At 40.5% G+C, this 10,949-nt stretch overlaps 1 protein-coding gene across 1 annotated transcript in view; it reads left to right on the top strand.

The window, feature by feature from the left end:
• Window positions 1-6,360: 6,360 nt before the first annotated feature.
• The window catches only part of tafa3a (TAFA chemokine like family member 3a), a 98,771-nt gene continuing 94,182 nt past the window's right edge, over window positions 6,361-10,949 (top strand). The window contains exon 1 of the mRNA XM_044215036.1: window positions 6,361-6,835. The gene's annotated coding sequence lies outside the window, so the exon portion shown is untranslated. The remainder of the gene's footprint in view (window positions 6,836-10,949) is intronic.

The raw sequence follows: 10,949 nt of genomic DNA, 5'->3' as shown, positions 1-10,949 counted from the left end.
TAAACCCTTAGTAAAATGTGCATTTTTAACAATTTGAATAATCTAATGGATATGATGTCAGATCTGTAAAACATGGTCTCTGGTTTAGGGAAGATTCTTAGGAACTGACACTTGATTTCACAACATTTTATGTAATTCACACATTCGCTATGCAACTGTAGCAGAGCTTACTGAGTAATCACTTGTTGCACTACAGTGGCATCTGTATCTGCATCTCATCCAACCATAGTAGTTTGCTCTTTTAGTAGAAAAGGCCTGGTAACCATATTTCACCATATTCGCACCACACAAACACAGTGACACTGCACAGTTAACCAGAGCACAAAGGAGCTGGAGTTTGGCATCAGACACGAGTCGTTGTTTTGGTCCAGTTTTGAAAGAGGAACAGCACTAATGGTACATGAAGAGTAGCCTGTAACTGTGTTACATAATCACTTTTATCTAAGGACACAGAGTCCTTCTTTCAGCTGACAGTGCTCAATAACTGAGGCTGATATGTGGTTTAAATGCACCAGTATTGACTGTTTTTGCTATTAGAAATCACTGTAAACAAAACATCCATCGACTAAAGATGCATGCCTTTATTTGTGGTGTTCTAATCTTTGTTTATTACTCACCATAAATCACTTAACTTTGTTTTGACAGATACAGTACACGATGTTATTCTTCGTCATCCTATCCTACGGGCTCATCTGCATTGATACTCAATTTTAATTAATTAATTTGCTAATTTATTTAGTTGTATTTTTTGAAGGAAGGTCACACACAGAGTAGTTGTGTCTTTGCTTGTTGTGTGTTTGTGTGCTTATTTATTTATTTATTGCAGTGGTGGAACATAACTGAGTATGTTTACTCAAGTAGACCTACATAAGTACATTTTTGATGTATTTACACTTTACATGAGCATTTTATTTTACTTTATACTTCTACTCCACTTCAATCCAGAGTGAAATATTGTAGGTTTTACTTCAGTACAATTATTTAACAGCTACAGTTACTCATTACATTTCAGATTAATATTTTAAATACAGGGGTGCACGGTGGCAGAGCGGCTACAGCTCCTGCCTCCCAATAAGGAGATCGTGGGTTCGTGGGTTCGATTCCCGGATCGGACCAACATCACACAATCTCTCTGGGTGGAGTCTGCATGTCCTCTCCGGGTTCTCCGGCTTCCTCCCACCGTCCAAAGACATGCATGTGTAGGTTAATTGATAACTCTAAATTGCCCGTATTGAATGAATGTGAGAGTGAATGGTTGTCTGTCCTTGTCTGTGTCTGTGTTCGCCCTGCGACGAGTTGGCCACTGTCCAGGGTGTGCCCTGCCTAAGGCCCGAAGTCACTGGGATAGGCTCCAGTCACCCGCGACCCCCTAACGGGGACCAAGCGGTAGAAAATGGATGGATGGATGGATTTTAAATACAAAATGTAGGATGAACTGAAATATAATGTGCTGAGATAGATTAAACTACACAACAGTATATAAAACAGTTAACCAACTACAACAGTAAAATGCTGCTTACACATTAATGCATCAATAATAATAATCAAATAATATAATATATAATAGTATAACACTCTCAGAAACCAATGTTCTGCCAATAATACTTAAGAATACTTTTACTTTCAGGAGATATATATTATTATATATTATTAATATGATTATATTATATTATTATTATATTATTTTGTAGTTTGTGTCTTCTCTACACCATATCTATGCCTTATCACCATGAAACAAAGTGAAGTGAAGTAAAGAGACCATAGAAAGTGTGTTTGTGTTATGTTTGTTATGAGGTTGTGTGCAGTGTATTGTAGAGATGTTTGCACCTGTGTGTCTTCTCCAGTAGATGGAGCTAACGTACTACCTGATTTGCAATTTGAAAACACTGAGGCTCGGATGCTGTAGAAGAGACTCATATGAACGTGTATTTATGTTTGTTAAAGTTTTGTCTAACTTCCATGTTATAACAGACACATTTTAATTATATGGCTCAGAAGGAAGCACACATGTGTCTGTATGTTAACACATTTTCTGTTTATTACCTATTTATTGACCATTTTTTGTAATAACAGCTGTTTTATTGCTAACTGTCTATAACACCACATGCTGGCAAGTGATAAAAGGGAATGAAATGATTCCCTTTGCCTTAAAGGATGGATAAAAAAAACTTTTATTTCCCCTCGCACAGATGAAGTACTCTCAACATCCAGTAGCAGTGGATGAAGATTTAATCTCTCTCCTGATGAATGACCCACTACTTCTCTGTCAGGGGCTACTGAGGCAGACTGGCCTGAAATCAAGGGAACCAGTGAAACGAGTGAGAATGTGTTTCTATGATTCCTCTATCGTTCTCTTTAATGCGTTTTGTGTATGTGTGTGCGTTGGTGAGGGCAGACACTGGTCCCAGCGTAGAAGCTCTCTGGTGAGAAGGCATCAAGTCATCTGATATGCAGATCTTCAGGACAGAAAACAAGACAAAAGAAAGAGACTCACTTCTGGAGTTCATATTTTATTGTGTGGCAATGCAAAATTAATGCACTGCAGTCAGATCGACGCTGCAAAAACCTTTATTTTAACAAGGTTTTGATCTTGTCTCATATTTTGTTTTGAATCCACTGCTGACTCACAGGTACTGTAAACATCAAAGACACACTCATAACAGCAATGTAATCTTATAAATTTGAAACTCTAAAGTAACTAAATACATTTACTCAAGTGCTGTACTAAAGTACAATTTTGAGATACTTTTACTTTACTAGAGTATTTCAATTTTATGCTACATATGCTTCTCCACGACAATTCAGACATTTGTACATTTTACTCCATTGCATTTATTTAACAGATATAATTACTAGTTACTTTTCAGATTAAGATTTTACATGAAACAGCATATGATAAGATAATAAAATACAATGCATTGTTACATATTAAACCAGTGGTTCCCAACCGTTTTGGCTTGTGACCCCCTACAAAGAAGCAGTGTCTGGTTGGGGCTGCTTAAGGCACCAGGATGCTCCCCCCACCCTTTCTGACATCAGAATAGGGAGTGTGTGTTCTGTAACTTTCCAAAATCAACAATCCACCATTCACAGCCACTTCACGCCATGATTGACCAGCTGTGCGAAGGTGAGAAAGTAACTAGGGTACTTCTCTCTCTGTCAGAATCAGAATCAGAAACAGAAATACTTTATTGATCCCCGAAGAGAAACTCGTTGTTACAGCAGCTCGCCTTTACGTCAGTGCACACAGGAGAAAGTACAAAAAGTAAGCAAAAAATATAATACAATACACAATAAAACACTATAAAAACAGGTCAGAAAATAAATTAGAGTACCAGGTGGGTATAAGTATAAGATAGAATTACTTTTCCTCTGAACAACCGAGTGCATCACGATGAACCATCCAGGAGAGACAGTCTAAAAATGTTCACCATGATCTTTTCGAGTGTGGCCTTTCGGAACAACTATAAACACTTCTGATTTCTGACTCGGTCAGACAACACCTCGTACAAACTAGTTCTTTTCTAGCAAAACCAAGCTTTAATTGTCACGTTTCAGATGAGGTGTTAGTGGCCCCATCAAAAAGTGATTTGCCCTCCACACTTTTCAGATGGTTTCATTTAAATAACTATTTGAGGTCCAAAATGATCCACTAATACAAAAACATAAGTCAAGATGAGAACATTATTGATATATTGTAAATTTTTCTCATCTTGATGGCAGATTTATTCACTTGTGTTAAACTTGAATGTAAGACAATATGTTCTAAATGGACATTTTTGCAGTGTAACGTTGACTATTTTGGTTATGCCCCATTTTTGTTTGTTACAACTGTCACTACTCTCACTGTTCAGACTAAACCAAGTTCATATATTCTGACTTTGTGTGGACATTATTTCTTTCTCTGTAGCTACAGCTCCCCACTGGTATCTGAGTGAGTCGGTGAAGTTGGAAACTCCATTAGGGCGGGCCCCTGATGAAAACCCATTAATGGCTCTGCAATCTGGATTGAGGTTGGGGGAAAGACCTGGCAGTGTAACCGCACGCAAAGCCATAAAGCCTGATGTAGCTGCCTCTCATCGGGCATCTGCAGCTGAAGAAGAATAACTGTCCCGGTGTCGGCAGACCTGTTGAATTAAAGGGGGCATTAACTGCAGCTTCCTCTGCATTATTGATGGCCAGCTCCATTACTGAGGGCATTATGCCTCCTATTTTTCCTCTTGCAATTTTCTGGTAGACGTCCCACTGTCTTCAAACACAATTCCGCAACGAAGGCGAGTGAGGGTTCAGGCAGAGGGCTTGACCTGCTCCCTGCAGGGTGCTGTTATTTTAAGCTGAACCACCACAATCAATGTCGGGCCCCCACAACTCTTGTTCCCTGTGTGAAGTGAAAGTAATCACAGGATGACAAGCATGGGATGATGACTGTTATGCAAGGTGCCACCTAGAGTAACAAGACCTAAAAAGACCAAATCACATGACGCCTCAAATGTATCAGATGTGTGTTTCTTATTCCCCTGCAGTGTGACCTCAAAGAGACAAAACCAGAGCCTTTTATTAGGTTTTGATGCCAAATGCTCACTAACCAGGATTACCTCATGACTCACCTCAGCCGCCACCTACAGTACATTTGTTGTTGAGCTCTCTCACAGAAGCTAATACTGCTGGCTTTATCTGCTCTCACGCAGCTTGAGACACCTTACCTCACGGCTGACCTCATCCTGTCATATGATTTAATGAGCAGAGCTGTGTCACAAACCACGGTGTCAGGGGTATGACAGGATAGGTCTATACAATGCACTAAAGATTAATGAGGTCATCTCCTCTCTCAGTGTGTGTGTATGTGTGTGAGACAGAGAGGGAGGAAGAAACAAACTTGATGACTTTGGGAACCATATAATAAATTAAGCAAATAGAATCAAAGTAACAGCTTCTCTCTTCAAAGGCATTTATGAAGTGATGTGAAGCCTGGCTCTGGTCTACATATCTACTTTGAATGTTATAGCTCAGCGCGGTCAAAGATAATAGCCTGGCATTTTTTGTATTCTGCTCTTTGATTCTGCTTGCATGTCTATTAGGTAGAAGGCTTTGGCTTTATGATGATAAGACTATCTGAGGGTGTCCAAAATCAATCAAATCCAAACCCAAATGCTCACCTCCCATCTCCACAGGCTATTTCAAAGGTTGGTATTGATTATTCCACCCATTCCTGCCTCTCGGGGGGGCAGACGAAAGAGACTGCTTGAGAAATGGAGAGATGATAATGCAATTACTGGGGGGAAGCCTTTGTAGACCAGGCAGTAATGCTTTTGGAGAGCGGAAGTTGAATGTCAGAGACAAACAGATGTATTATCATAACCTTGGTGAGTAGTCAGGAGCCTAATGCATGTCATAACACACAAGTTCTTCTGTGTAAGGGACTGTACACAAATTATTAGGGGGTGGGGGGTTGGTAAAAGGGGAGGTTGTTGCCATTTTTATGTTTGCTGATGGGAGGGTAGTCGAACTTATTTTGGGAGAGCAGTGAGGGTCTTTCATTTTTTTTCTTAACCCATATTTCTATTTTATATTTGTAAAATCTAACATATATAAAAGACAAGATAATTACATCAGAAGAAGGTTTTAATGTGCGCCATGGAGGTGCATTTTGACATGTAGATGATATGGGCGTGGGGTGAAAATATTGCTGTGAACAAACCCTTCAGCACAGAGCTGTCGCTTGTTCACTCATTTGGTGACAATACACACGTATTTAGCATCTCTTTATTGAAAAATAGAGATGGGCTGTATTTTCACCATTTTGTTATGTTTGTCATCAATATTTAAAAAAAAATAATGCTGGGAAGGGCCTTGCTTAAAAAAAACAAACAAAAAAACCAAACATTCATAACATTCAGCACTCCTCTCCACCCAAATTACTTTCATACAGTCCCTAAAACTTTTTTATGCGTACCCACTGACCCAAAAGAGCTTTAAGCACTTTCTCCAAAACCATATCACATCGTAAACAGGCCTCTTTGGTTTGTTTTCAATACATTTCCTCAATATAGGAGCTGATAAAATTGATAAAATCATATTAAATCTATCAATCAACCTAAAAAGCCACAAATAATGCTGGTTATGACACTGAAGTAATTTGTAATAACATTAAGGAACATTTATAGTTTTACTTCGCTGCTATAGATAGTGTGCTGCTGTCTTCACAAGACGGCACAACCATCCAGTTATCATCACCTGAAGCTGGATGAGATAAATGTCTGCACTCCTTCCTGTCACCACCACAGACCTCCACTGGGTGGCACTAAAACACCAGCGCAGCACCAGCAGCCTCCACACACACACACACACGCGCGCGCGCGCACACTGTGAGATGAATCCGGCAGCTCTCTCATCCCTCGGACACCTCAAATCCATTTCTCTAACTACGCGAATTTGTTGCCAAAACCCAACTGCAACCAGTATCTGGAAGGAGGATTGTAAAAAAAAAACACCACACCATGAGTGAATCCAGAAACTATGAGTGACGGTCCGGCGTGTTGCCCAGCTGCTGTGGCGCTCTGGCGGATGGCAAGTTGTGAGTCAGAGGCGGAGGACCAGCAACTTTTATAGACTTTCAAGTCCACCGCCTGCAAGTAGCCAGCAGCCCCAATTTAGACTTGTTTTACTCAGGGATTGTGCGTCCGGAGAGCTTTGACATTAGTCCAGTGTTTTTAGGTTATGTGTTGTCCAGGGCGTTTTGAAGCGACAAGGAAATGGCATTTCTGGTTTTTGTGGTTGACAATGGAGAATAAATGAAAGGGACGTTTCAGGGGATTAATTGACAGCACAACGACAGGTAGGTTGACATAATATGAAAATGTTGTCATATATTTTGTACATTTAACTGTGTAATTTGTGGCTTTTATAACGTTTGACTGAATAGAAATGATTGAATTCAAACAATTTAAACTTTGAATTTCTAAAGCCTAACAGCTCACGTGTGACTGCGAAATAGCCAAGCAGCCAAAGATATGAATAAACTAAGCTTATCGATTAGGATATTGATTATTTCCACTATGATACATAGTTATGAACACCAGCAAGCTACTGGAAACTAATGATTTAAAGTGGCGTGCAGGTATAGGCTGTAGCCTGGGAAATGTTCAGCTTCATACTGTCTAGATTCAGAGAATATCAGATCTGTGCTGCAACATGAAATCATCACTGACTGCTTAAATTAGACAAAAATCAAGTTTTGCCTCAGAGGGATCTGCCTACTCATTCTGGGTGCACAAAGGCACTGAAGGAACCTTCTGTGTGCAAATACAAGAAGAAACTTTTTTTAGAAACATATAAAAGGCAAATGAGTGATGTGTGTGGTCTCATCAGCATGCAGACAAGTTATTATCTGATCATGGCTTCAGAGAAGAAGAATCTAAAATCTTTTACCAGATCACTGATCACTATCACTGATAATCTTATGAACAACTGGCATGTAATCATCTCTCTTTCTCTCTCTGTCATTCTGCTATCTATCTAATCTAATATGATGTTTAGTGTGTTCAGCTGTTTTGGAGCACCCCCCCAAGAATGCATACTATTTCCCTATTTAAGTGTTTCCATCACCTGTACCTCAGTAAAAGTAACCCTAAACATAAACATGGCTCCCCACAGTAAAGCTCTGCAGCCAAGTCAAATTGCTGCTCTGAATTGGGACCTGGAACTGAATTCACAGTGTGGGCAGTGTCCTCCATCAGTGTGATTCCCCTCAACTCAGAAAATAAGACAAAAAGCAGCTTGCTTGTGACTTAAGAGAAATACAATACCATTATCTTGTTGGATTACATTGAGAAGACATAGATGGGGGCCCTAATGAGAAAATTCTTGCATTTGCTGCTCTGCACACAGATTGTAGATATTTATGATTATGCTTACACACCACTGTTAACATTTCTCTTTCTACAACCCCTTCCCTCTTCACTGTCCCCCTCCCACATCCTCTCTTCTTTTTTTCTATCTCAGTCTATCTCCTTGTTCACCCTCGTTCTTTTATCTGTCCTTCATCCTCTTGACAAGCGTTGTGTGGTCAGCTGTCCCCCCAATTAGTGCTATCATTGCATTTCATCCTGCGGAATATGGGAATGGTAATAACCTTACACTCCTATTGCAGGGTGATACAATTCTGCTGTGATTAATTGAAGTCCCCTCAGAGAGTCAGAGGAGGTGTAGATCTTCCTTTCACACTCACTGACAGGCAACCCATTATATTGTTTTATAGATCGCCGTCAGTAGCCCTTGAAGCTGCCTGCAGCCCACTGTTGTTCTGGAGGGCTTTATTGTGCGGTGTTATTGGTTGGTATTGCTGACAGGCAGAGCAAAGGCCACCCTGGGATTACTGGAGATGGGATCCCTGTGGCAGTTCCACTGTATTTGACAGTAACACTGGAAACTTGGAAAAGATTTGTGCACTCTGCAGTGGTTGTTGTAAAAAGTGGGCATTTGTTATGGAGCTAAAGGCTTAGAATAAAGTTGTGTCTGTACCTGCAAAGGCCCTGTCACCTTAACTTTGCCATACTGCACTTTGGCCTGCATATTCCCAAACAAGTAGTGAAGCAAAAATGGTTGCTCATGCCATTGTGGTGGTGACAAATGCAGTGCATCTCTGCAAAATAACCAGAATGCAGAGGTTAAACAGATTAGCTTGCAATTTAAGTTGTGTGTTTTTTATTTTTAAAAGCCACCATCACACAGACATTGCAACAAACAGCAGAACCTGAAGAAGACAGAGACTGAGGCTTGGGGAGAGTACTTGATATGCATGAGCCACCAGGTGATTTCCAGAGGAAGAGAACACCATGGATAAGAGGCTTATCTCTAGTTTTAAGGAGCCACCCCAGGCAGTATTTGTGTTCTCCGCCAGCTTCCTGCTTACTCTGTCAGATCAATAGGGCATGATATGAGAGTCTGGCTTGTGTTTGCAGGGACATGAGACAAAACAATAAATTTTAGTTTTTGCACTCATATGTATATACAGTATGTATGCACAGCCCTGTGGTACTTGTAATATTAAGATTGCCTTTTGAGACTACAGCCCTTCCAAATGTCTTCCTGTAAGACTTTTGTAAGACATTTCTGCATTTCCTATAGCGTTGGCATGCTAAACATGGTTGTTTATGCAGGATACATATACATGTGACAGCACAGCGTCTTGTCACAGAGAACATAGCATTGCAACACCACGACTTAACCATAAAATCCTAGGTATTGCATCATTTCAGAAACTCTGTATTCACCACCAGGCTTGCAGATTTGGCTTAGTGGAACAATAAAAAGTCAGCCATCTATCTACATGATTACACCCGATTTCAGCACCTCGAGATTCACTGCTCAGCGGTGTTCATAGGCTAATGTGTTTAGAAAGCACAGTTTGTTCCACCTCTCAAAGCGCCTGCTCGAGCTGCTGGGGTGAATCCGTTGGGTGTTTAAAGGGAAATTCAAAGCCCCACCATAGCGAACGAAATGCAGCATTGTTACGCTCGTGTGCAGCTCCGTCATGTACAGAGGAGAATGCGGGGAGAGCCCATCCATGTTTTATAGATGCCATTTAAAGGAGCATGCCCAAGATGGGCTGGCTGCAATGAACTGTAACCGCCGACAAAACACCAAGACAATAAACAAACAAATTGGGTTCCTGGAAGCCAGCAGTGTCCCTCTCACTCGCCCTGGCTGATCCTTGCCGATGCGGCAAGCTGTTATTTCCTCAGAGATTAGGCTGTGAAGCACAACTCCATCTCTTATTTATTCATGCTGATTTGCTGTGTGCATGTTTGGTGTGGGTGTGCATGAGTGTGTGTGAGAAAGAGGGAGAGATAGAGTGTGTGTGCACAGCTGAAGTGTTTGTAAAAGTGGGTGTTTTCCTGAGTGTTTATGTGAATGATGTGTGCGGGCACATCTTGCATGTGTGTACAAGCTTCTGTATCTCTTATTGCGCTATTAATGTTGTGTGTGTGTTGTGATGTCATTGTATTATATCAGTTTCTTCTGTTCACTCACTGACCATGACTGGAGTACAGACTGTGATCCTACAGGGCTCAATCATGTGAAGTTCATATGACTGAGTAAACAGCTCATGTCATGCATTTAAAGGCATCGTTCTAATAGTGGATTCAGCTTTTTCCTTAAATTACAGCATTTTGTGATGGGTTCGAGGAATTTCTCTGCAAAATCATATTCTATAGATTTTGAAGTGGGAAGAGCTGTTTCGGGCCCTCTGGTTCCAGAATTAAAAGTCCCATTAATTTTTCCTATAGACAGTGTAGTGACTGACAATTGAAGCACTTCTACGACTTGGATGCTCATGAAATTCTCCCTGCCGAATCATCAAAGTTTAACAGCTGTGCTCGAAAATATCTGGTACTTTGAGAAAAAGTCAAGTTACAAGACTGTGTTCATAAAAACTTAGAAGTTGAGTAACTTAACACCAGAAAGTGTCAAGCCTGTTTCTACTCTGATCACATGCAGCATCACTGTGGGGTGTCGTAAAAATGTAACCTGTACACCTGTAACCACACCCCACAGTGATGTCACAGTGTCCTGTAGTACACCTTTACATCATTGTAGCAAGGTGAGGAGTTAAACCACTGGAGGTCAGCAAAAACAAGATTTTCAGGGGTGATAAGTTACTCTTTAAATACAACTCCCAAGATAGATTTCGGTAAGAGACCTCCAATCGCAGACCTTTAAATTTTGTTATGTGCGCTGATAATGGTAAGTGGAAGCTAGATTACAGTGTTGCAAAAACTAATAATACTATCTGCAGGTTAAATACATTTATTTTCAGATTCTCCGTCAATTTTAGATTTAGACTATTGCGCCATGTTTTGTGTGATTTCTTTAGGCCAGAAGACCAGTATTTCTCAATAAAAAAAGCAAAAATATGTCTCTTTATTTTTGGACCCCCTTGTGGGGGG

Source organism: Siniperca chuatsi, linkage group LG2 (genome assembly GCF_020085105.1).
Source record: "Siniperca chuatsi isolate FFG_IHB_CAS linkage group LG2, ASM2008510v1, whole genome shotgun sequence".
Lineage (NCBI taxonomy): Eukaryota > Metazoa > Chordata > Actinopteri > Centrarchiformes > Sinipercidae > Siniperca > Siniperca chuatsi.
Note: the sequence above shows the minus strand (reverse complement) of the source record. Positions and strands in the feature narration are given on the sequence as shown.